The sequence below is a fragment of the Pleurodeles waltl genome, chromosome 4_2, assembly GCF_031143425.1.
Source record: "Pleurodeles waltl isolate 20211129_DDA chromosome 4_2, aPleWal1.hap1.20221129, whole genome shotgun sequence".
Classification (NCBI taxonomy): domain Eukaryota; kingdom Metazoa; phylum Chordata; class Amphibia; order Caudata; family Salamandridae; genus Pleurodeles; species Pleurodeles waltl.
This window is the reverse complement of record NC_090443.1, coordinates 168584153-168605340: the sequence shown is the minus strand read 5'-3', so window position 1 is coordinate 168605340 and position 21188 is coordinate 168584153. Positions and strand designations below refer to the sequence as shown.

General features: G+C 49.0%; 1 protein-coding gene across 3 annotated transcripts in view; it reads right to left on the bottom strand.

Annotated features, from left to right (window-relative positions):
• Positions 1 to 21188, bottom strand: part of ENDOU (endonuclease, poly(U) specific) — a 468374-nt gene that overhangs the window by 278641 nt on the left and 168545 nt on the right. The gene's annotated exons all lie outside the window — the stretch shown is intronic.

Genomic DNA, 21188 nt, shown 5'->3' with positions numbered 1-21188 from the left:
GACAAAGGTCTAGTTATTTTAAGTTGTGAGGATCTTAGACCCATATTTATACTTTTTTAGCGCCGCATTTGCGTCACTTTTTGATGCAAAAGCGGCGCAAACTTACAAAATACAATTATATTTTGTAAGTTTGCGCCGCTTTTGTGTCAAAAGTGACGCAAATACGACACCAAAAAAGTATAAATACGGGTCTTAATTGGTACAACGTAGTCTAAAGAACATTTTACCATGAGCTCACCCTGCTTCCAGAATAAAAGCAACCCTTTGCATACGGAAAAGGCCTCTGTGTTTTATCTGCTGCCCCAAAATTTGCCTGTGCAGTAGAGCAGTGGCACGTAGTCAGACCCACCCTAAAGGTCAGATATAAATTCTTTAATAGCATCAACCATTGAATAAATGTTTCTTTTTAGTGATATACCAGGCAGTGTTGAGTATATAAAATAATTCAATCTGTAATGTCAGTACTAAACAGGAGCCCACTATTGTCATAAGCAGCTGCAAGTGTCAGTAGATTCTCAAACCTATTCCAGAATTTTATTGTAATCAACATACCACAAGAGACACAAGAATTCAATCGTCTGTGTGGTTGTAATACTGGTTCTCACGCTATCATTGCTTTCCCTGCGTTATGCAACTATATACGATTTCTCAGAAAGTTGACAGTAAATTAACACTCATCACAGATCACAAGTAAGAAAGCCAGCAAGGTAACTCAAACTTAAGTCAATCTTAGGTTTGTTCATTGGGAACCATTGCCTTGAGTAATAGTAGTGCCTGTCATAGACAGTGCTTAAACAATATCATGTGAGGTATGGAGCATTATATATAGAACAAATTATTATTTTTGATCATTATAGCACAATACAAAACAAGGCACCAGCTCAACCCTATCAGAATACTAATACCCTGTTAGAAGGTGTTATCAATGCACCAGCTACTGATAATTAACATGAAATGCCTGTTTTTATATTTCGCCTGCACAACACCTGTGCTGTGCTTGCAAAGTCTTTTGTATTTAAAAAAAATCTTAAAAGGGGCTAGGAACCCGCCCCTTACTTACCTGAACTTATTATTCATAAATTTCAACGTTGCTCTAATTGACTTGCTTCTTATTTTCCAGCACATCATCTGCTTTCACTTGCTACGCTTACTGCTCTGCTTTTGCCGTCCATGTTATTGTGTGGAGCTTGGGCCAAGTACAGCTTCTCGACACTGGCCAATGGCTTCTGACCAGCACTCTTCTACTGGCTATTTCACTGTGAGGGACATTTCCTTGCATTTACCTAGTTGCTTCACCCCTTGCCTATTGTTCCCCTCCCATATCCTTCATTGCCCGAATGGTGGAGAACTCTCCACAGCAACAAACTCACTTTATGTCCCCACAAACAGCTGTCTTCAAATACGTTCCCCTACTGTGGCACAGGGAAATGTTTGCATAAGTTTGCTCCATCACATTTCCCAAGTGAAGTACTCTCGGACTGCTAGCTACACTTTGTCCATTAACACAGTGGGTTTACATTTCTTGAAAGATGCAGGAGTCAAATGTGATTCTTTGTAGTATTCGGTCAGCCCACAGAAAAAAGCCTGTTTCATGTTTTGGGACTGATGATATGCAGAGAACAGATATGAACATTTTCAGAATTTACCTCTCTATTGCTGCAGATATGTAGCTGTACAGCTGAACAGTCCAGCCAGTGAGAAACTGTGCACCACAGAAAAACTTATGCCATCTCTATATGTTTGGTATGGCAGTTCTCATATGTTGCTTTCATTAGCAGGAGGTTACTCCCCAGGGAGCAGCGTTGGAGTGCCATTGAGAGGGAGGCCTTTGCTGTGGTTTGGTCCCTGAAGAAGCTGAGACCATACCTCTTTGGTACTCACTTTGTAGTTCAGACTGACCACAGACCTCTCAAATGGCTAATGCAAATGAAAGGTGAAAATCCAAAACTGTTGAGGTGGTCCATCTCCCTAAAGGGAATGGACTTTATAGTGGAACAGAGATCTGGGACTGCCCATGCCAATGCAGATGGCCTTTCCAGGTTCTTCCACTTAGAAAATGAAGGTTCTCTTGGGAAAGGTTAGTCTCATCCTCTTTCGTTTGGGGGGAGTTGTGTAAGGAAATGCCCCCTTGGCATGGTTACCCCCTGACTTTTTGCCTTTGCTGATGCCAAGTTATGATTTGAAAGTGTGCTGAGGCCTGCTAATCAGGCCCCAACACCAGTGTTCTTTCCCTAACCTGTACTTTTGTTTCCACAATTGGCACACCCTGGCATACAGATAAGTCCCTTGTAACTGGTACCTCTTGATGCCAGGGAAGGTCTCTAAGGGCTGCAGCATGTCTAATGCCACCCTGGGGACCCCTCACTCAACACATACACACTGCCTGCCAGCTTGTGTGTGCTAGTGGGGGTAAAAAAGACTAAGTCAACATGGCACTTCCCTCAGGGTGCCATGCCAACCTCACACTGCCTACAGGTATAGATAGATAAGTCACCCCTCTAGCAGGTCTTACAGCCCTAAGGCAGGGTGCACTATACCATAGGTGAGGGCATAAGTGCATGAGCACTATGCCCCTACAGTGTCTAAGCAAAACCTTAGACATTGTAAGTGCAGGGTAGCCATAAGAGTATATGGTCTGGGAGTCTGTCATGCACAAACTCCACAGCACCATAATGGCTAAACTGAAAACTGGAAAGTTTGGTATCAAACTTCTCAGCACAATAAATGCACACTGATGCCAGTGTACATTTTATTGTAACATACACCCCAGAGGGCACCTTAGAGGTGCCCCCTGAAACCTTAACCGACTACCTGTGTAGGCTGACTGGTTTTGGCAGCCTGCCACACACCAGACATGTTGCTGGCCACATGGGGAGAGTGCCTTTGTCACTCTGTGGCTAGTAACAAAGCCTGTACTGGTATAGGTGCTTCTCACCTCCCCCTGCAGGAACTGTAACACCTGGCGGTGAGCCTCAAAGGCTCACCCCCTTTGTTACAGCGCCCCAGGGCACTCCAGCTAGTGGAGATGCCCGCCCCCTGGACACAGGCCCCACTTTTGGCGGCAAGTCCAGGGGAGATAATGAGAAAAACAAGGAGGAGTCACCCACCAGTCAGGACAGCCCCTAAGGTGTCCTGAGCTGAGGTGACCCCTGCCTTTAGAAATCCTCCACCTTGATTTTGGAGGATTCCCCCAATAGGAATAGGGATGTGCCCGCCTCCTCTCAGGGAGGAGGCACAAAGAGGGTGTAGCCACCCTCAAGGACAGTAGCCATTGGCTACTGCCTTCCCAGACCTAAACACACCCCTAAATTCAGTATTTAGGGGCTCCCCAGAACCTAGGAAACTGGATTCCTGCAACCTAAGACGAAGAAGGACTGCTGAGCTGAAAAACCTGCAGAGAAGACGGAGACACCAACTGCTTTGGCCCCAGCTCTACCGGCCTGTCTCCCCACTTCTAAAGACACTGCTCCAGCAACGCGTTCCACAGGGTCCAGCGACCTCTGAAGCCTCAGAGGACTACCCTGCATCTAGAAGGACCAAGAACTCCAGAGGACAGCGGCTCTATTCCACAAAGACTGCAACTTTGCAACAAAGAAGCAACTTTGAAACCACACATGTTTCCCGCCGGAAGCATGAGACTTTGCAATCTGCACCCGACGCCCCCGGCTCGACTTGTGGAGAACAAACACCACAGGGAGGACTCCCCGGCGACTACGAGACCGTGAGTAGCCATAGTTGACCCCCCTGAGCCCCCACAGCGACGCCTGCAGAGGGAATCCCGAGGCTACCCCTGACCGCGACTGCCTGCTTCAAAGACCTGACACCTGGTAAAGACACTGCACCCGCAGCCCCCAGGACCTGAAGGATCCGACCTCCAGTGCAGGAGCGACCCCCAGGTGGCCCTCTCCCTTGCCCAAGTGGTGGCTACCCCGAGGAGCCCCCCCCCCCTTGCCTGCATCGCTGAAGAGACCCCTTGGTCTCCCATTGAAACCTATTGCGAACCCGACGCCTGGTTGCACACAGCACTTTGGGATTGCTCTGAACCCCCAATGGGTTCTACCTTGGACCCAACTTTGAACCCCGTAGGTGGTTTACTTACCTGCAAAAACTAACAAACACTTACCCCCCCCAAGAACTGTTGAAAATTGCACTGTGTCTAGTTTTAAAATAGCTACATCTCATTTGTGTGAAAACTGTATATGCTATTGTTCTAATTCAAAGTTCCTAAATTTCCTAAGTGAAGTACCTTTCATTTAAAGCATTACTTGTAAATCTCGAACCTGTGGTTCTTAAAATAAACTAAGAAAATATATTTTTCTATACAAAAACCTATTGGCCTGGAATTGTCTCTGAGTGTGTGTTCCTCATTTATTGCTTGTGTGTGTACAACAAATGCTTAACACTACCCTCTGATAAGCCTACTGCTCGACCACACTACCACAAAATAGAGCATTAGAATTATCTCTTTTTGCCACTATCTTACCTCTAAGGGGAACCCTTGGACTCTGTGCATACTATTCCTTACTTTGAAATAGTGCATACCGAGCCAACTTCCTACACTTGGCATGAATCAGAAAGCCCTAACATTGAGAGAATGTGTACAGTATTGATGCACTACTGCTAAAGTAATAAAAAAAAGAACACAGCACAAGAAAAATCCCCAACCAATGTGGAAACATAGAGAATATTTTAATGAACAAAATGATCCTGACACGACAAAATCGAATAAGTAGAACCAAAGGTATGAATTTATAAAGTTTGATATAAAAAAATATTGCAAACAGCACAGACCAGGTCTGCAAGAGTGGACGAAGTCAAAAGCTAAGGTTGACCATGGTGGATTGGCAGTGTGATACAGGGATTAGGATTGTTCCAGTAGAAATTTACTTTAGGATTTTTTGATACCAATAAAAAGTGGTTGTTGATGAGTTGTCAACCAGGCACACCAAATCTATAGCAGGGCTCGACGATTACCGGTTGCCAAAGAGAAGGGATCCAGTGAGGTCATTGTCAAATGTGGAAAAGCTCTGATTGGGCAAAGTTCAAAGTCTGTGCCCAGGAAGGCCTCACCATCAACCGGTTGCTGTACAAGCTCAGTCCTGATGAAGCCCTCTACATTCAAACTTAGAAACTTTTCTGGAATTCATATCTCCTTCAGCAGGGCAAACTAGCATGCTCTGGCTGACTGGAGATTTAAGGTCAATGTCTGCGGCTTCGACTGCTTTCATTGGTTCTCCAGGCAGGAAGTTGTCAAAACATTTTTAAAGTCCTACTTCTTGCTGCATGCGGACAGAAGGAGTGCATTCTAAAACCAGGCCAGAGAATAGGACTTGGAGCAGGGTGTACCACTTGGGGACTGGGACTCACTCCAGCAGAGGCCAGTAGCAAGGTGCAGAGCAGGTCCAGGTGGTAATGGTCAGCTCAGCTGTTGCAGGAAAAGGGAATCTTGAAGCTTGTTTTGTCCTTAGACCCTCAAAGCGTGGTCAGCCAACTGACCAGGGAATTAAATGTGCCAATTAGGTATTGTAACAGGTGTAAAATGGGGAAATGGTCCCAGGATGCTTGTTTCCGATCCAGGGAGGACGTGGCCTGGCAGTTTGGGCTGGAATGTTTCCATGGGAAACAGGGTTAAGACTGATTTGCATATGGCTTGGTCCAAATTGGGGTGACATGGCGTGCAAAAAAAACAATGGATTTAGCTCAGATCTGTGACTTGGGGTGAATGTTTGACAATGTGCAGCATTCCATTCATCATCTTTTTGTGTTGCTGTAAGAAATAGAGCCACCGCATTACACACTGGACAGGTGAACTACTATTTAGAATCAGTGGCCACTGATGATTTCAGATAAAGTAATCTCTGAAACATTCAATTCTAGATTAACCTAAACAGTGACTTTCCCTAGCCAATGAAACATTACAAAAGCTGTGTCATGCAACAAAAAAATCCTTTTGGGACTAAAAATAGCCTGAATAATTCTCCAACAAAGAGGTGGTACTGAGAGCACTGGGATTGAAGCGGCACAGCTATAGGCAGTGTCCTCTCACTACAGAAAGCCTCTTTGGTCAGGCCTTTGGAGTCCAGAAAAAGTACAAGTAGCTGTTAAATGCAGTCAGTATTTGTCTTGGTTTGGGAGCTGTTAGAAATTGGGTCTTTGGTTGGCAGTCAGGTTACCCCCTGCCCAAGCAAGGACCCTCACTCTAGTCAGGGTAAAAGAGAATCACCCTCAGCTAACCTCTGCTTACCACCTTGGTAGCTTGGCACGAGCAGTAGGCTTAACTTCAGAGTGCTAGGTGTAAAGTATTTTTACCAACACACACAGTAACATAATGAAAACACTACAAAATGACAAAACACAGGTTTAGAAAAATAGAGAATATTTATCTATCCAAAACAAGACCAAAACGACAAAAAACCACAATACACAAGTCAAGGTATCAATTAAAAAGCAAGAAGAGTCTTTATGTAGTTTTAAAAACACACTGACACTGTTAGCGTGAAAACGTACCCTGGGTGCGTCAAAAATAACCCTGCACGAGCGAGTGTGCGTCACAAAGGGCTTGCGATGACCTTGCATCATTTCTCCTTTCGTGGGGTCGGGCGCGTCATTTCTTCTCTCTGCAGGAGAGCGTGCGTCGATCCGGTCAGCACTCTTGGGCCCAGGCAGGCCTTGCTTTGTTTTTACACGCCCAGCAGTGCTTGCGTTGGAAATCCAGCCGCACGATGACCCAAAAACCACGCAGCGCGGGTTGCGATCTACCAGCCTCCATCAGCGATTCTGTGCGTTGTTTCTCCAGCTCTGTGTGTCGATTCTTCGGTCGCATTGCAGGCGAGCATTGATTTTCAGCCGCGGAGCCAGCGGTGCGTTGTTTTTTCAGCCGCAGATCGGAGCTGCATCGATCTTTTCTCCACACGGCGCTCTGTGAGTGGATTTTCTCCTCTTAGGCTGCCGGCTTCTCCTTTCAGGGTCCAGGAACTAGATGGGCACCACTTGGCAGATTAGGAGTCTCTTCAGAGACTCCAGGTGCTGGCAGAGAGAAGCCCACACAAGATACCTGACTCGAAACGGAGAGAACACTGAAGGGGCATCAGGTGGAAAATAAACAGGCACCTCAGGGGGAGGGGGAGAGGGGGCGCCTCAGCTGGAGGAACGGACGACACCACTGGTCCCTGAGGGGGCTCCATGCCCACTGATTGGTCCTGGGGAGTGCAAAGCCACCGTCTCTCATGTCTCTCCAGTGGGTGGTTTGCCCACTACGTTATCCTAGGGAGTGCAAATCCAGAGTCTCTCAAGTCTCTCCAGTGGGTGGTTTTCTCACTGCGTTATCCTGGGAGTGCAAAGCCGCAGTCTCTCAAGTCTCTCCAGTGGGTGGTTTGCCCACTGCGTTATCCTGGGAGTGCAAAGCCACTGTCTCTCAAGTCTCTCCAGTAGGTGGTTTGCCCACTGCGTTATCCTGGGGAGTGCAAAGCCACAGTCTCTCAAGTCTCTCAAGTGGGTGGTTTCCCCACTGCTTGGTCTTGGGGAGTGCAAAGCCACAGTCTCTCAAGTCTCTCCAGTGGGTGGGTTGCCCACTGCTTTATCCTGGGGAGTGTTATGCCACAGTCTCACACGTGGATAACAGTCTCCACTGGTTCTGGAGGGGGCTTTGTGCTCAGAGTTCTTCATCCTGCCAAGGACTGAGGTAGTGGATGCCTTTCTCCACTGGTTCTGGAGGGGGCTTTGTGCCCAGAGTGCTTTATCCTGCCAAGGACAGAGGTAGTGGATTTGAATCTCCACTGGTTCTGGAGGGGGCTTTGTGCCCACAGTGCTTCATCCTGCCAAGGACAGAGGTAGTGGATGCCTTTCTCCACTGGTTCTGGAGGGGGCTTTGTGCCCAGAGTGCTTCACACAGCAGGACGTCTTCTGCAGCCTCGGATGGCTGCCCACTGGGGATGATGCTGGGGACTGTTGCTCAGGCAGCAGACATGCAGGTGGTGGTGCAGGTGGCGGTGCAGGTGTTGGTGTCCACCGCCGTACAGGTTGATGTTGTGGTTGGCAGAAGGGGAGACTCTGGTCCCTCAGTCGGAGCCTCCATGCCCTGTCCTGACCTGCTCTTCGACTTGTGTCCCTTCACCACCTTTGATGTCGCTGCTGGTGCCTTGCCACTGTCCCCTTTTGGCTTGGAGGAGCCCTTGCTTGCTGGTAGGTGCGGCTTCTCCCTCTGGCATGTGGGAACCTTCTTCACCTTGGCAGGTGGCGGAATGGCCTGCTCCTTGGCCTTGCTAGGTGGCACACTGGCAGCCTTGATGGCTGCCGCCCGCGATGTGACCGGACTTGCTGAGACCACTGTGCTAGAGGATTTGGTGGCTAAGGTGCTGAGCTAGGACCTGGACAGCCTGGCCCTAGGGGAATGACAAGGGGGGGAGGTGTAGGGAAGAGGTCAAAGTTTGCGAGGAAGAGTTTCTCAGACCCCATCCACTAGTCTGTCCAACTCCTCAGAAGTAAAGGCAGGGGTCCTTTCCCCAGACACTGTAGCCATTGTCGCTTCCAGACACAGGTCGCAGCAGCACTTGCAGTGTAGGTCCTCTCCTGTTGAAGGTCAGGTATCAAGTGAGTAAAAAGATAGAAATGGTGCGTATCGTCACCGCCGGCGTACAATGTCATTGGCTCCTGGAACCCATAGGGCCCAATGATAACCAATGCTGAATTGCACCGCGGTCTTCGATTGCCTACCGCAACGGTGTACAACGCCAGCGCAGTTACTTCATTTCACCTTGTCCCACCTTACAGGTCAGGCAGCCGCCATTTCAGGGGGCCACATGGCAAGCCAAATAACTGCGTCACACCTATTTAGGCCAGGAATACCGACAGACAAAGGCACATAGAGAAAATTTAATGTTTGTGCTAAACAGCCTTGTGAAACCTATGTGTTGTATGACCCTCTGCTCACCGTTCTCCTCCATAGGGCACGTCCGCTGGGACAGGTGATGAGATGGCTGCACACTCCGGTGTACAGACCTCTAGTGGACCTGTCGACAATGGAAGACAGACACATAATTATCACTCACAGACTTGATCGTGCAACAATCCAGGAACTGTGTGCCCAGTTAGAGCCTGACCTGATGTCAGCTATCCGCCATCCTACAGGAATACCCCCTCTAGTGCAGGTCCTGTCAGTACTCCATTTCCTGGCCAGTGGGTCTGTTCAAACAACAGTGGCCATGGCATCAGGGATGTCCCAGCCAATGTTCTCTAACATGTTGTCCAGAGTGTTATCTGCCCTGCTGAAACACATGCGCAGCTACATCGTTTTCCCTCAAGTGGAGGATCTGCCCACAGTGAAAGGTGACTTTTATGCCCTGGGATATATCTCCAACATCATTGGTGCCATTGATGGTACACATGTAGCATTTGTCCCCCCCACAGGAATGAACAGGTGTACAGAAACCGCAAAAGCCACCATTCTATGAATGTGTAGATGGTATGTTTGGCAGACCAGTACATCTCCCATGTGAATGCCAAGTATCCTGGCTCAGTGCATGATGCTTACATTTTGAGGAATAGCAGCATCCCTTATGTGATGGGGCAACTCCAGAGGCACCGTGGGTGGCTAATAGGTGAGCCTAAAGTCCCCACACAGTTTCATTTTCTGTCTGGGTATGGGAGATTCCCTAATGTTTGGAGGATGTCTAACAGTTGTCCCTCGATATTTTCAGGTGACTCTGGTTACCCCAACCTGTCATGGCTACTGACCCCAGTGAGTAATCCCAGGACAAGGGCAGAAGAACGCTACAATGAGGCACATGGGCGAACTAGGAGGATAATAGAGCGCACCTCCGGCCTCCTGAAAGCCAGATTCCTGTGCCTCCCTCTGACAGGTGGATCCTTATACTACTCACCGAAGAAGGTGTGCCAGATCATCGTGGCCTTCTGTATGTTGCACAACCTGGCTTTGCGACGCCAGGTGCCTTTTCTGCAGGAGGATGGGCCTGATGGTGGTCTTGCAGCAGCTGTGGAGCCTGTGGACAGTAAGGAGGGGAGGCAGAAGAAGAAAATGTAGACAACTGAAACAACATCATCATGCAATACTTCCAGTGAGACACAGGTAAGAGGATGGAACTGCTTCCCACATCTCATACTATTGTAGGACCTAGCATCAATCTGCCTTTTTACCTCTGTGTGTGGACCCTGACATGTCACTTTGGCTTTCCATTTCACAGATCTGGGTCCCACTTTGTGCCCTCTGCTATGATTACTGCTGACCTACGGCTGTGTAACATTGGTATGTGAACAAGTACATTGACATTTTTATATTTCAGAGATGTTGCAATTACACATTTGTGAAAGCACAGACTGACTCCAGATTGTTTTGTGATTCAAGGGTGTTTATTTCTGTGCTAATAAGTGGAGGGGGTGTGCAATGGGCTGGGGTGATGGTGGAGGATTGTCCATGGCAGAGTCCCGTCTCTTGGTCTCACAGGTGCATTGTCCAATGGGGCATAGGAAGGGGAGCAATGGCAGTTTAAGGTGGACAGGGTGACAAAGTGGGACAGAAGGGTGACATTCAGGAGGGTCTTATTTCCTGGCGGGGGTCTTGGTACTGCTTTCTGTCTTGTTCCTGGATCTTAGGGACCGTTTGCGGGGTGGTTCTCATTCTGCAGGGGGTGGGGTGCTGGTGGCCTGTTGGTCCTGTGGAGGTGCCTCCTGTCCACTAGCGCCAGCGAAGGTGGAGGGCTGTTCATCGTCCAGGCTAGTTTTAGGGTCCGTATGTGTCCCACTGTGTCCCTCATGGTGTTGACAAGGTCTGCCAGCACCTCTGCAATGGTGATCAAGGTGTTGTTGATGGACTTCAAGTCCTCCCTGATTCCAAGGTGATGTTCCTCATGCAGCCGCTGAGTCTCCTGAAACTTGGTCCGTACCGTGCCAATGGTCTCCTGGGAATGGTGGTATGCTCCCATGATGTTGGAGAGTGCCTCGTGGAGAGTGGGTTCCCTGGGCCTGTCCTTCCCCTGTCGCACAGCAGTCCTCCCAGCTTCCCTGTTATCCTGTCCCTCTCTCCCCTGAACCGTGTGGCCACTGCCACTGACCCCAGGTCAATGATTTTCTTGGGTTGGTGGGTTTGCCTGGGTTCCCTGTAGTGGTGGACACACTGCTGATTGACATGTCTTGGGGACCGAGGGATGGGCCCGCTGGGTGGGTGCTGTGGTGGTGTTTCCTGAGGGGAAGGGTCTGTGGTGGCTAGTGACAGTGGCAGGGGAACCGACTGTCCAGAGGTCCCTTATGGGCCGGGCTGGTCATATTGATCCAGGGTTGCTGAGCCGCTGTCATCACTGTGGGCCTCTTCTGTGGGGGACTGGATATGTCTGGCACCTCCTGTCCGGTGACGTTGGGTATGGGTCCTGCTGGGGTGTAAATGCATAGTTTTAGTATCTGTGTGTGCCATCTTGTGCATTGGGTGAAGTACCCTCTACTCCTGTACTCCTGTGCTTGCATAATTGTCTTTGCCCTTTTGTGATAGTTGGTTTGGGGTCTGTGTGGGTATCTGTACTGGACATGCTTTGGTGATGGTGGTCCATGCATAGGTGTTGCTTGCAGGGCCTTGGTATTGGGATGTGTGGGTTGTGATAGTGGGACATATGTGAGATGATGGAGTGATGGGAGTGAGGGTATGTATGTGATGGCATGCAGGTGGGGTGGGGGATATAGTAGTAAAGATATGACTTACCAGAGTCCAGTCCTCCTGCTACTCCTGCAAAGCCCTCAGGATGCAGTATTGCCAAGACTTGGTCCTCCCATGTTGTTATTTGTGGGGGAGGAAGTGGGTGTCCACCGCCAGTCCCACGTACAGCCATCTGGTGTCTTGATACCACGGAACGCACCTTCCCCCGTAGGTCGTTCCACCTTTTCCTGATGTCATCCCGTGTTTTTGGATGCTGTCCCACTGTATTGACCCTGTTGACAATTCTTCGTCATAGCTCCATCTCCCTAGCAATGGAGGTCTGCTGCACCTGTGATCCGAAAAGCTGTGGCTCTACCCGGATGATTTTCTCCACCATGACCCTGAGCTCCTCCTCTGAAAACCTGGGGTGTCTTTGAGGTGCCATGATGTGGTGTGGGTGATGTGTGAGGTGCTGTCTGTTGTGATGTGTGGGGGAATGTGTTGGTGTGTGTGTTGGTGTGTGTTGGTGGATGTTGTAGGAGTGATGGTGTTGTCTGACTGCAGATGCTAGTGTTGTGTTTGATAATCTCTCTCTCTGGGCTTCTTCCACAATTGTTCGTTGTGGGTAATGTGGGTGTGTGTTTTATAGTGTTGTGGGTGTGTGGGTGTGGTGTGTGGATGTGTGTCAGGTGTGTGTATTTTGAATTGTTCAATGTGGTTGTGTTTTGTAAATATGTGTGTATTTTGAGCGCAGCGGTGTGTACCGCCAATGGATTACCACGGTTGTAAGACCGCCACGTTGATTCGTGTGTCGTGATAGTGTGGGCGTATTCTTGTTGGCATTACAGTGTAGGTTTTGGTATCGCCAGTTTATCACTGACCTTTGGTGTGGCGGACTTGTGTGGGTGTCTGTATTGTGGCGGATTCAGAGATGTGGGTCGTAATACCTGTAGCGGAATTCCGCTGCCGCAACGGTATGTTGGCGGTCTTCAGCACGGAGGAAAGCGAGATTTACCGCCAGGGTTGTAATGAGGGCCTATATATCCTACCTTAACCATACACTGCACTCTGCCCTTGGGGCTACCTAGGGCCTACCTTAGGGGTGTCTGAATGTAAGAAAAGGGAAGGTTGAGGCCTGGCAAGTGGGTATACTTGCCAAGTGGAATTTACAGTTAAAGATGCACATACAGACACTGTAGTGGCAGGTCTGAGACATGATTACAGAGCTAATTATGTGGGTGGCACGACCAGTGCTGCAGGCCCACTAGTAGCATTTGATTTATAGGCCCTGGGCACTTCTAGTGCACTGTACTAGGGACTTACTAATAAATCAAATATGCCAATCATGGATAAGCCAATTACATACACATTTTGTAAAGGAGCACTTGCACTTTAGCACTGGTTAGCAGTAGTAAAGTGCCTAGAGTGACAAAAACAGCAAAATCAGAGTCCAGCACACATCAACAACCTGGGGAACAAAGACAAAAAGTTAAGAGAGACCACACCAAGGATGAAAAGTCTACAACGTGTCCCCCCCAACTGAAAGTGGGGAGCAACTACCCAACCTCATGGGAGTTCTCATCACTAAGGCGGAAGAACCTGGACAGACCATCAGCATTGGCGTGCTCTGTACCAGGACGGTGTTCCACCGTAAAGTCCATCCCCTGTAGGCAAATGGACCACCTCAACAGTTTTGGATTCTCACCCCTCATCTGCATTAACCATCTGAGGGGCCTGTGGTCAGTCTGAACTCGAAAGTGAGTCAAAAACAAGTAGGGCCTTAGCTTCTTCAGTGCCCAGACCAGCAAATTCTTCACGTTCTATGGCACTCCAGCTACGTTCCCTGGGAAGTAACCTCCTGCTAATGAAGGCTACGGGTTGATCCAGGCCCTCTTCATTAAGCTGTGAGAGTACTGCTCCAATACCAAGCTCTGAGGCGTCTGTTTGCACAACAAACTCCTTTGAGTAGTCAGGTGCCTTCAGCACAGGTACTGTGCACATGGCAGCCTTCAGGGCATCAAAAGCGTTCTGGCAAGCCTCTGTCCAGATCACTTTCCTGGGTTGCTTCTTCGAAGTCATCCCAGTCAAGGGGGTAACAGTGGTACCATAACCCTTGACAAACCTCCTGTAGTATCCTGTGAGACCTGAGAAGGCTCTCACTACAGTCTGGGTCTTAGGAGGTTCAGAATCTTTGTCAATCTTTGGTTGTATGGGTGCCACCTAGCTACTCCCTACCTGGTGTCCTAAGTACACCACAGAACCCTGCCCTATCTGAGAGTTGCTCACCTTAATAGTGAGGCCTGCCTTCTGCAGGGCCTCTAACACTCTCCAGAGGTGTTGCAGGTGTTCCTCCCATGTGGAACTGAAAACAGCAATGTCATCCAGGTAAGCGGCACTGAACTCATCCAGCCCAGCCAAAACCTGGTTGACCAACCTCTGAAAGGTGGCAGGGGCATTCTTCAGCCCAAATGGCATCACTTTAAATTGAAAGTGTCCATCTGGGGTAGAGAATGCTGACCTCTCCTTGCCCCCCTCAGTTAAGGCAATCTGCCAGAACCCAGATGTTAAGTCAAACGTTCTGAGGTACTTGGCAGCTCCTAACCTGTCGATTAACTCATCAGCTCGGGGGATGGGGTGTGCGTCGGTCTTGCTGATCGCATTGAGTCCCCGGTAGTCCACACAGAAACTGAGTTCTGGGGTGGCACCAGGTGCAGCAGCCTTTGGGACTAATACCACTGGGCTGGCCCAAGGACTGCTGGAGTGCTCAATAACCCCTAGGGCAAGCATTTTAGATACCTCATCCTTAATGCATGCCCTGACCCTGTCAGTCACACTGTAAACCTTCTGTTTAATAGATGTACTGTCCCCAGTATCCACATCATGTGTGCACAAGTGTGTGACTCCTGGGATCAAGGAAAACAGTGAGGAAAACTGTCCCAACACGTGGTGACAGTCTCCTTGCTGCTCTTCAGTCAGGAAGGGGGAGAGGATCACTCCCTCCACTGACCCATCTTTTTCTCCTGCAGACAGGAGGTCAGGAAGAGGCTCACTCTCCTTCTCTACCCCATCATCTGTCGCAAGGAGCATGGACAGTTCAGTCCGGTCAAAGTGAGGTTTGAGGCGGTTGACACCACTAAAGGGTTCCTTGGAGTCTGCAACTCCACCAGGTATGTGACTTTGCTCTTGCGCTCCACCACCTCAAATGGCCCAATCTACTTATCCTGGAGCACCCTAGGCTCCACTAGTGCCATCACCTACATTTTCTGACCAGGTTGAAACTAGACCAGAGTGACATTCTGGTCATACCACCGTTTCAAATCCTCCTGGCTTGCTTCTAGGTTCTCCTGAGCGAGACTCCTGAAGCGGGCAGTCTGGTTTCTCAAAGCCGGCATGTAGCTAAATACATCCTGGGGGGTTTACTAGGAGCTTTCTCTAAAGCTTCCTTCACCAGACTCAAAGGTCCCCTCACAGGGTGGCCATAGATGAGCTCAAAGGGACTAATCCCAAGTCCCTCTTGAGGCACCTCCCTGTAGGCGAACAGAAGGCATGGCAAGAGGACGTCCCACTTCCGCCTCAAGGGCTCTGACAGGCCAATGATCATGCCTTTCAAGGTGCGGTTGAATCTCTCAACCAGACCATTACTTTGGGGGTGGTAAGGGGTGGTGAACTTGTAGGTTACCCCATACTCCTTCCACAGAGACTTCATACATGTGATTATGAAGTTGGTACCCCTATCAGATACCACTTCCTTGGGGAACCCCATGCGGGTAAAAACCCGAATCAAAGCACAACCCACCACAGGGGAAGTGATTGATCTCAAAGGAATGGCTTCTGGGTACCGGGTGGCATGGTCCACCAAGACCAGGATAAACCTGTTGCCATGGTTGCTAATGGCTGTCTTGGGATCCTGAGGCCCCACAATGTCAATGCCTACCCTCTCAAAGGGAGTACTGACAACAGGTAAAGGTTGTAGGGGAGCCTTAAATTTCCCGCCACTCTTGCCACTTGCCTGGCAAGTCTGACAAGACCTGGAATGTGAATATGAGTGCCTGCGCATTAGGGGCCAGTAAAAATGGGTGACAAGCCTCTCAAAGGTCTTGTCCTGCCCCAAATGTCCAGCTAAAGGCACATCATGAGCCAGCCCCAGTAGGAAGGCTCTAAAGCACTGGGGTACCACTAGCACATGGGCTGACCCAAGCTCAGACACCTTAGGCTCGCTATACAGGAGGTCATCCTCCCTATAAATCAGGTGTGATTCTGGCTCCTTGCCAGCCCCCGCAAACACTCCAGAGTAGGGCATGTCTTCGGTGCTGCACAGAATGCTTCCCTGGTGGGCCCCCCTTCCTGCTGCCACTGCGACAGCTCAGGGACCTCCCCCAGTTAAGCCACCTGTTCCCCTGTAGGTTCCGGGGTATCACCCTCAGACTCCTCCTCCTCCCGGACCGTGGGAACTTCTGGGGCCGGTTTCCCAGACCCCCTGCCTTTTCTCTTTTTGGCGGTCCCCTGGGCCACTGTTCCAGGCTCCAGGGGCTCTTGATTACCCTGACGGGCTGCCATTAACCTGGTGGATACGCATACCCACCCAGGCAGACCCAACATCTCCAAGTGAGACCTGTGTTCCACCTCCTTCCAAGGGCAATCCTCCAGGTCATTGCTAGCAAACAATCAACAGGCATGGTTGGACTCACAGCTACCTTCAAGGAACCTGAGACCCCCCCATTCAAAGGGAACCTGCACCACTCTGCACAGACATTCTGAGTTGTTCACTGCGACTACTTGGTGAAGTATACGCGGATTAATCTGCTCTTCAGACACCAGCTGATTCCTCACTGTAGTCACGCTGGCTCCTGGTCTCTCAGAGCCTCCACCCTCTGTCCACTAATGGTCACCCACTGCCTGTACTGCTTAGTGTTTTCAGGCACAAGGGTTTTCTGGACCATCCCACTGTTCACTAGTGAGACAAGGGTCATCTCAGCTGGTTCCCACCCACCTGAAACCAACTCCTCCCCAAGCGCTACACTGGCCAAACCCTGAAAAGGGGTGCTGGTGTACTTTTGGGGCATTTGGGGTCCCCCTCACATGACCCATCTGGTCACATGCACAGCGCTTACATGGGGGACCACCTGCCACTGGCTTCCCTTTGGAGAACCATGGCTTCTTCTCACTGGGGGGTGGGGAATCCTTGCCGTGGGAATCCGTTTGTGGCCCTTTAGAGAACTCCCCCTGTTTACCCTTACCCCGCTTTCCTCTGAGAGGGACCCTGCCCACCCTTGACTTGGTCTTACCCATACCTCTTTTGGACCCTGGTACTCTCCCAGTGGTCCGCTTCCTGCGCAAGCTTCCTGGGGTCAGTCAGCTTGCTGTCAATCAGGTGCTGGCGCAGCTCTGTAAAACATAGACTGTACAAGTGCTCCCAAGCAATCAGATTGTAAAGCCCCTCATACGTAGTTACCTTACTGCCCTTCACCCAACCATCCAGTGACCTGCAATAAGAATCAACACATTCTAACCATGTTTGGGATTCCCTCTTCTTGTAGGGTCTAAACTTATCCTTTTACTGCTCAGGGGTGAGACCATACCTTGTGAGCAAGGCATCCTTCATACTAGAGTAGGTAAGATTCTGAGCATCGCCTAAGGCTGTCAGTGTATCCCTCCCCTCTACCTCAAAGTGCTTCCACAGACCCGCCCCCCAATGAGCTTCAGGGACCACGTTCATGTGGAGAGCAGACTCATACCCCTTAAACCACAAGTATATGTCGTCCTCCCTTTTATAATCCTTCACAAGATCTTTAGGAATGTGTACCCACCTTTCAGGCTGCACTGTGATGTGGCTGCCACCATCCCTACTAGACTGGCTCCTCTGATCCAGCTCCCTCAAGCTGAGCTCATGAGCCAACAGCAACCTTTTTTCTTCAATGGTCATCCTCATTTTCTCCAACTCCCTCTGGTGCTCCCTCTCTGCCTGTCTGTCCTGCAAGTCCTCAGGGGTCAGACCCTTAGATGAGACACTGCTACCTGCCCTGGAGACCCTCTCACTGGACATAACAGGTCCACCCACAATATCATTGTGCATGGACTGCCCTTCCTTCACCTCATCCTCTGTGTGCCCTTCAGTACTCTTGGCTGTCACCCAGGCCCTCAGCGCCTCTTGCAGCTCCTCCTTCTTTGATGAGCTCTTAATGGAACAGTCAAAACTTTTACAGAACTGTTTTACCTGAGCCTTGGTATAGCTATCCAATTTCTCCAGGTCAAACGCAGCTCCAACTGATGCATCTCCAGATTGGGACATGATGAAAAGTCAACAAAAGTGCAAAGTTCCAAAAAGCAGAAAACAAGTTCCCAAATGAAGTTCAGAAGTCAATCAAAGATTACCACAAAGATGGATGTAGGGAAAAATCCAAGCAAAAGAGAAAAATCAAAGATCACCAAACAAGTAGTATGTGGTCATGTAGTGGTCTGCACTCAAAACAGTAGTGTACACTTAATTATTGTATGTCAAGTACAAATACAAGTCCAATCCCAACCGCTGATCACCAATGTTAGAAATTGGGCCTTTGGTTGGCAGTCAGGTTACCCCCTGTCCAAGCAAGGACCCTCAGTCTAGTCAGGGTAAAAGAGAATCACCCTCAGCTAACCCCTTTTTACCCCCTTGGTAGCTTGGCACGAGCAGTAGGCTTAACTTCAGAGTGCTAGGTGTAAAGTATTTGTACCAACACACACAGTAACTTAATGAAAACACTACAAAATGACACAACAAAGGTTTAGAAAATAGAGAATATTTATCTACCCAAAACAAGACCAGAACGACAAAAATCCACTATACACAAGTCAAGTTATCAATTAAAAAGCAAAAAGAGTCTTAATGTAGTTTTAAACACATCCTAACACTGTTAGCGTGAAAATGTACCTTGGGTGTGTCAAAAATAACCCCTCACAGGCGAGTGTGCGTCAAAAAGGGCTTGTGATGAGTCGATTTCACTCATGAGAGAGATCTTGCGTTGTTTCTCCTTTTGTCAGGTCGGAGTGTGTTGTTTCTTCTCTCCGCAGGAGAGCGATGCGCCGATCTGGTCAGCACTCTCGGGTTCAGGCAGACCTTGCATTAGTTTTACACACCCAGCAGTGTTTGCGTCAGAAATCCAGCCGCACGATGATCAGAAAACCACGTTGCGTGGGTTGCGATCTCCTAGCCTCCATCAGCGATGCTGTGCGTCGTTTCTCCAGCTCCGTGCGTCGATTCTTCGAAAGCGTTTCCGGCGAGCATCAATTTTCAGCCACAGAGCCGGCAGTGCGTCGTTTCTTAAGCCGCAGATCGGAGTTGCGTCAATCTTTTCCCCACACGGCGTTCTGTGCGTGGATTTCTTCCTCTTAGGCTATCAGCTTCTCCTTCCAGGGTCCCAGGAACTGGATGGGCACCACAGGGCAGAGTAGGAGTCTCTCCAGAGACTTCAGGTGCTGGCAGAGAGAAGTCTTTGCTGTCCCTGAGACTTCAAACAACAGGAGGCAAGCTCTAAATCAAACCCCTGGAGATCTTCACAAGATGGAAGGCACACCAAGTCCAGTCTCTTCTTCCTCAGCACTTCAGCTCTTCTCCAGGCAGAGGTTCCTCTTGGTTTACAGAAGTGTTCTAAAGTCTGTGGTTTTGGGTGCCCTTCTTATACCCAATTTCTCCTTTAGGCCTACTTTAAAGTAAAGTCTCTTTTGAATGTGAAATCCTGCCTTGCCCAGGCCAGGCCCCAGACACTCACCAGGGGGTTGGAGACTGCATTGTGTGAGGACAGGCACAGCCCTTTCAGGTGTAAGTGACCACTCCTCCCATCCCTCCTAGCATAGATGGCTCATCAGGAAATGCAGACTACACCCAGCTCCCTTTGTGTCACTGTCTAGTGAGAGGTGCAACCAGCCCAACTGTCAAACTGGCCACAAACAGGCAGTCACAGAAATGGTATAAGCAAGAAATTGCTCACTTTCTAAAAGTGGCATTATCAAACACACAATCTTAAAATCAGTTTTACTAAAAGATGTATTTTTAAATTGTGAGCTCAGAGACCCCAAACTCCACATGTCCATCCGCTCCCAAAGGGAATCTACACTTTAATCAGATTTAAAGGTAGCCCCTTGTTAACCTATGAGAGGGACAGGCCTTGCAACAGTGCAAAACGAATTTTGCAATATTTCACTGTCAGGACATATAAACCACATTACTATTTGTCCTACCTTAACCATACACTGCACCCTGCCCTTGGTGCTACCTAGGGCCTACCTTAGGGGTGATTGACATGTAAAAAAAGGGAAGGTTTAGGCCTGGGAAGTGGGTACACTTGCCAAGTCGAATTTACAGTTAAAACTGCACACACAGACACTGCAGTGGCAGGTCTGAGACATGATTACAGAACTACTTATGTGGGTTTTACATCCAGTGCTGCAGGCCCACTAGTAGCATTTGATTTGCAGGCCATGGGAACCTTTAGTGCACTGTACTAGGGACTAACTAATAAATCAAATATGCCAATCATGGGTAAACCAATTACATACACATTTTGTAAAGGAGCTCTTGCACCTTAGCACTGGTTCGCAGTGGTAAAGTGCCCAGAGTGACAAAAACAGCAAAATCAGAGTCAAGCACACATCAACAACCTGGGGAACAGAGGCAAAAAGTTAAGGGAGACCACGCCAAGGATGAAAAGTCTAACAGGAGCACTAATTGGAAGCCAAGGCAGTTAAAATCCCAGATTGTCTTTAATAACTGAACCATTCTCCTTGAACATAGTAAACATACAAGGCTTTCTAGCTTCTTTCCATCAGTGCTGTGTTGCCTTGTTGATACGTTTGCACAATGCATACATATAAACATACATACTATCCAGGATATCTAGACGGGCAGAGGAGGGACTGTTGGCAACTGGTCAGTTTATTATGACCATAACCAGTTTATCTCATTCAGGAAGACCAAGATAAAATCATAATTGTATGAAGGATTGACCTTGCTCTACATTTAGGGCTGGCTTTAGAGCTGGTGGAGCCTGGTGCAACAGTCTTTTTTGGCACCCCCCCGACCTCCTTCTCTATGAATTCACTCACTACCACTCTCCAACAGGCCCCTCACCTTTCCATAGCCCCCTCTCTGACATACATTCCATTTTTTCTAAAGCCATACTCATACTTCACTCGTCAAGTTTTGTGTATCCTGCAGTGTTCATGTTCTTTGCAGGAGGCAAACTATCCCCCTGTGCTACTTTAAGATGAGAAAAAAACGCCACTAACCACAATTCTGATCTCTCACCAGCAGTAACATTAATGACCAGAGTTAGCTTGACATTTTTATTGTTGCCGGAAAACTGCTGGATGCACAAGGAAGTTCACTTGATTTTAAATCCATAAGATATTTATAAACACAGCTCCCGCACCAAAGACAGTGCCTGGTGTGGCTGCACCTGTCCCACCCCTTTAAAGCCGGCCCTCTCTACATTACACTCCTTTGACTCTGTACACAGACTCCCAACCATGCAATGCACATGAAATGGGCTATGTCTCGACACAGAATCTACACAGA